This window comes from Delphinus delphis, chromosome 11 (genome assembly GCF_949987515.2).
Source record: "Delphinus delphis chromosome 11, mDelDel1.2, whole genome shotgun sequence".
NCBI lineage: Eukaryota > Metazoa > Chordata > Mammalia > Artiodactyla > Delphinidae > Delphinus > Delphinus delphis.
This window is the reverse complement of record NC_082693.1, coordinates 15,196,323-15,202,473: the sequence shown is the minus strand read 5'-3', so window position 1 is coordinate 15,202,473 and position 6,151 is coordinate 15,196,323.

Below are 6,151 nucleotides of genomic sequence, written 5' to 3'. Positions count from 1 at the left end.
GAACATGTATCCGTATCTTCCATTTGCCCCTCCAGATCTGTTCTCTTCCCTTCACCCCCCTACTATTGGCCTTGGGAGGCAGATGTGCATAGACTATTAATGGACTCCCTTGCCCTCTCATTTTTGATTGGGTTTGCCAATGGAGGGCTCTGACAGAAACCAGAAGCAGGAGAAGAATATTTATGCCCTTGACTCTCTTCCTGGGGGGTTTCCTTGGGCTGGAACGTTCCTCCACAGAAGGGTATAGCCCTTCTTCTGGTGACCCATTATATTGACTCCTCCTTCCAGGTTCTAGTGACTGCTCCCTAACCTTGACCTAAAGATGTAAACTGCTCTCATGTTATTTCGCTGTCCCTTGTGTTCCCACATCTTTGTGGATAATCCCTTCATTATACTCTCTTTGAACTATCATATCTGTATTTGTCATCTGTTTCCTGTTGGGACATTGACTGATTAAATCTGAAAATAAATCTTGTCCCTGGAGGCTCCTAAAGGGATCTACTTCATGTGACATATAATAAGATCTCAAGAATGTATTGCCAGGAAAATTATATTCTCCTGGCATTATAGGAATTATATTCTTATCGTATGCCAGACACTATAAAAGATCTTTAAAATGCAAAACGGTATTTCCAAATCAGAGATATTTGTAAATTAGAATTCCTGAAAGATAGAGAGCTTTGGTTGGATTGAGGAATGATGCTTCAGATACTCTCTCTTATCTTTAGGAAATGTTGCTTGTGAAGCTCTGGCCAACCTGAGAGACTTACGGAAGCTCTCCTCTCTTCAACATTTATTTATTCGTGAACGATTTATTGCTCACACATTGTATGTAAAACATCACGCATTTAACCCCTATTTAACAAATGGAACAATTGGGTATCAAAGAAGTTATATATTTTATCCTTGCCTTATGTCACAAAAGTAGTAATTGGTAGAATCAGGACTTGAACTTATTCTAACTCAAAATTTCATAGATTTCCATTACACTGTGTATGAATGAAACAAAAAATCCCTTCCTTAGTATATTAGAGTAAGAGGACAAACACACGCGTCTAATATTCAAATTAGGATGGAAAAGTTTCAAGGCAAAATTAGAGCTAGAATGTGTTTACATATAGGAAATGTAGAGAGCACTTTTGGTGAAGCTTCTCTTGGCTTTTTGGAAAAGGTGGTTAAGTCCAGTCCTAAAGTCCTGTTTAGCCATGTTAGATCCATGGAAGGTATAGGGGCACTCAGGCCATGGGGGACCTTGGAATGCTAAGCCAGGGAATTTGAAATGGATCTCCTAGTCAATAGGTATTGTTTAAAAGTATTTGATCAAGATTGTGTGTAACACAATGAATAATCAGTTAAGGTTTATGAAAATTAATTTGGTAGAACTTCAGAGAATAGATTGGAGATTTAAGAAAGAAAATAAAGGCAGGTCAGTTAGAAAACTTGATACATGAGAAGTGACAAGAATTAATGATAAGGTGACAAAGGGAATAAATAAGAAAAATGCAGGAACAGAAATAAAAAGATGCAATGACTAATTGGATTTTAGGAAATAGGAAAGAAGTTAAAGATGCCCGAAGTTTTGACCTTGAATTAATGGTAAGATAGTGCTTGTAAGAGCAGGAAAAAAAAAAAAAAAGAAAGTAATTTTCTTGAAGGACAGAGAGGTAGGAAAGAATAAAAAGTTAGTTCTGAAAATGTTGATTTTGACACTGTAAGGTAAAACTTGTAGGTAATATTGGAATGTAGAAATGAAGCACAAAGTCAAGTTGATTGGAGTCATCTGTATGATTATTTAGTAGATGTCTTTTCTTCATTTATAGAACATGGGTGGTCAGGGTTGGAGGGATGGTGGGAGGGAGTGTGGATCAAGGGGGAGCAGTGTCAAGACAGGACATCCTTGGAGGTCAAGTCACACCGGGAGATGTGTTTATGCAAAGCTGCTCTGGCAGAGTGTGGTCAAGGTTGTATCTTAGAATGTAGTGCTTAGTGACAAGTTCAATAATAACATAAAAATAGAAAAATAATTAGCAAGTTTGGTAGCTAAGAGGGAAGAGAAAAAGATGCACATGCTATAAAAAAAAATACTGTTTTGAAGAGCTACTTAGTCATAGGTATGGCTAGTGAGTAGCCAGTACTGTTGTACCGGAATATTGTGATGAATATTGTGAAGAATAGGGTGGTTGCTGAAAACCTTGGTGAATGAGGGTGATCATGTAAAAAGAAGAGGACAGAGAACTTAGGTTTGGAGGATGCCTATGTTTGAGCATGGGGTACAGTGGAGGAGGAAAAATGAAAAGAATCAGAGAAGGAGGATACTAAGATGCAGTTACAACTGAGGAAAGAAAAGTTTTTCAGGATAAAGAAATAGTCAAGTTCTCATGATGCTAACTGACGGAAGGTCATTGAAATGAACAATGATGATACTGAAAACTTTCGAGAATGGATTTTCAATATACTGTTGGACTGGAAGGCAGAAGGTGCAGAGTAAAGGCAGCATGATGTGGTGTAAAGGGCAGGAGTTCTGAAGTGTGACAGACCTGAATTGGAATCCTAGTTCTGTCACTTGCTAGCTGTATCAATTTGGCAAAATTACTTAGGAATACTCTTAGTTTCCTAAGCTGTAAAAAATAATTCCCAGTTGTATGATTCTTATAAGGATTCAATGAGGCAGGTGAAATTGCTTGGTAGAATGCCTAAAACATAAAAGACTCTTAATTAAATCCATTCCTTTAAGAAAATATTAAGTGGTAAGGAAGCAGAAAAAAATTAAGAATAGGATAATCTTTTGAAAAGTTTCATGGTGAAAGGACCTGAGAGATTCGTAGGGAAGATTTTTTTAGGATAATTGGAACTGAGTATGTTTGCTTATAGAGGAGAGGAACCAAGAGGGGATAACGAAAGTGAGGGGTCAAGCATAAAAAATAGCTGATGAATCAAGAGCCTGGATGACAGAAGATCAAGGATTTAGTCAGGTGCACAGGAAGAAGAATTAGTCTCAGAAAGGAACATACACTGCTTTGGTGACTATTTGGAGGGAGAAGACAATAAATATGTTTTTAAGTGCAGAGAAAAGAAGCTGTAGGAGCTCTTTTTGAAAGCATGTGTCTTCTTAGTAAAGAACAAAGTCATTTACTAAGTGAAAGAATGATGAAGTAGAGCTTGAGTAGAGCAGAAAAATTTGAAAGCATATCGTGAAGAAGGCCACGGGAGTCAATAGAAAAGAATAAATTGATTGCTCATCAGGAATGAGAGATCAGTGACTGATGTGGAGTTGAGATAGATAGGTTTTGTAAGCAGACAGGGTAGGGGGTCCCCGGGGAAAGAAAACCAGGTGTAGCTTTCTTGACATAAGAGAAGTCATATTTTGCCTAAGGCATTTCATGATCTAAGCCTGGCCACATGCTTGCCCTTGTCTCAGCAATTCATGATCTTAAGGGAACAAAAGAATGCAGAAACAAGCGATTGTTATCAGACAAGAGAAGTAACAATCGCAAAGATAACTTATTAGACACCCAGTTCTCTTTCAATGGTAAAGACTAGCCTAAAGCACAGTCTTGAGCTGTTTGCAGAATTTAAATCCCCCCTCAACCATCAGATCAACTGGAATCTAAGGGATGATGAGGTTGACCTTTTCTGATCCTCCTGGCATTACTTCAGTCAACTAAAGCTTGGACTCAGTGGACCTCTGCCCCAATTCTATGCTGAATTCTCCTCTGCTCAAGCCCCTTCATGAATATGCATGTACCATTAGCTTAAAACTTCCCAATTTTGCTGTCCAGGGAGACACTGCTTTGGGAAGGATCCCTGGTGTTCTCCTTAACTGCTGAAAGTAATGATAAATCCTTCCTTATCCAGATCTTTGGCTTGGTTGTGTCTATTGGCTTGATACCCACCAAGAGGCTAACGCAGTTTTCAGATAACAAAGGGTGTAGTTGGGTCTTGTACACTGTGGTGAAGGTCCCAACAAAGAAGAAAGATTGAAGCCTGTTTTAGCTTCAAGGCACACCTGAGGCTAAGGCACATCCCAGAACAGCCGGGACTCACCCTGACATAGGGGGACGTTGCAGGGTGTACACCCCTCCACGGATCTCTGAGCAGAACATGAGATGGTCATTTGACTAACGCTCTGGACTAGCACCCCAAAGGGAAGGGCAAAAAATCTTTGACAGAGGATCATGTAAAATTGACCCAAAATACTGTACATGACTTTTGGAGAACTTGATTTTCTTCAACTTGTTGGAGGAAACATCTCTCTCCATTTGGAGTGGGAAAAGAGCAAAGGTTTTCATCAGAGCAGGAGGCAGCCAATAGCAGCTTCAGAATGCAATCAACTGCCTTATAATGAAGAGTCCCAACCTCAGCCTTGGGAATCGGAAGAGGAATACATCGTTCCTAAAGAGGCAGCAAGTAGTTATGGTCTACAAAGTCTTAAGGCTAGTTAAGCCTACCATGCTTTATGTACCTAGTATCATGATTTACTTGTTCATTTGCTCATTAATTCACTGAGTACCTACCATATGACAGACAGTAATGGACTAGATACTTGGGATAGACGAGGTCCGGATTCTGATGGAGCTAACATTCCAGCTGGAAATAGGATTGGGGGAGAGAATACTGGAATATTAAAAAAATATCACACTGAGTCTTCAGAATCTCAAGGATTTTGTGTGTATGTGTGTATATGCCTGGGCACATAGTGCAGGTGTAAATGTAAGAGTGTGTGTGTGTGTGTGTGTGTGAGATAAAGGTTCCGAGAAATAACCGTAGATTTTCCTGGCTATGCCAGCCTCCATATAAAGAAAGTAACTACCAAATAATATTGTTGTGGGAATGCTTTTAGGTATAGGGTAGCATAAGTTAGTGAAATACCTTTTTTACTCGTTTTGTTTTAAGGTTTGTTGCCTATCAAAGAAAAAATTTGATATTCAATATTGTCAGGATTACTGTGGTGAGCTAAATACTTTTATGCTACCAACTGGATTATAAATTGTTAAATCTTTCTGGAAAGCAATTTGGCAATATGTATTAAGAGCATCAATATGTTCATCTGTTTTCAACATGTGATTATAGGGAATTTATCTTAAGGGAAATAATGTATAATGTGGGCAAAGCTTTATGCACAGAGATACTATAGCCTAATTAATAACAAAAATAAAATGCTAAAATTTTAAATTATGCATGAATAGAGAAATGGTTGTCTTGTTATTGTGTATGAATATTATGTAAATAATTAAAATTATGTGCTCAAGGGGTTTTAATGACATGGGACAATATTTATGATATAGGAGGTTATACAAAAAGAACAGGATACAAATTTTTACATACTGTATATCCTTAGTATTTAAAACAATTCCATAAAATTGGGTAGAAGGAAATTGGCCAACATGCTTTATACTTTAAGCATTTTCTATGATTTGCACATGTGACTTTTATATCCAGAAATACCAATAAATATTATTTTTAAAACCCTGTGTTAAAGTGGGTGTTAAATGCTTCTGTGATTGTTCCATAAAACATTAAGCCTTACTGTGGAATGATCTGGAAAATCAACACATATATAACCATAATATGAATTCAAATTTTTGCAAAATAATTTGTCAGATGGGTATATTTTAGGGCAATGAGAGCAATTTTCCTTGCTGTTTTTCTTTAGAAAGATTTTTCTTAATTTTTTAACATGGCAGATGAAGGCCTGTCCTTGGTCTGTGCATGGTGAACCCAGTGAAGTAGTAGAAATGGCCTTTAATGGACAATAGGAAATGATTTCAATTAATAGAAATAAAGGTGTGTTAGTTTAAGATTAGAACAATATACTTAAAATGTGGTCCTAGAGTCCCTTTCATTGGAATCATCACCAATAATTGTTTAAAATGTAGATTTTTCTGACCTATTAAATCAGAATCTGAGGATGGGTACTGACTGGAAAGTTATAGTTTTAATGATACACCTTAGGTAATCCTCCTGAGATTCTCTAAGATCTACAAGTTGAGGAAAAGAAGTTTGAGATTTAGACATTTTTGCCTAGGATCCTTAATAAACACTTGCTCCAATGTTTATTAAGTAAAATTAGACCTTTTTTCAATTGCATGGATCCAAACTATAAAGCACTTTGCTTCCCTGATAAGTTGGACTTGGGGGCTGGGGCCCATCT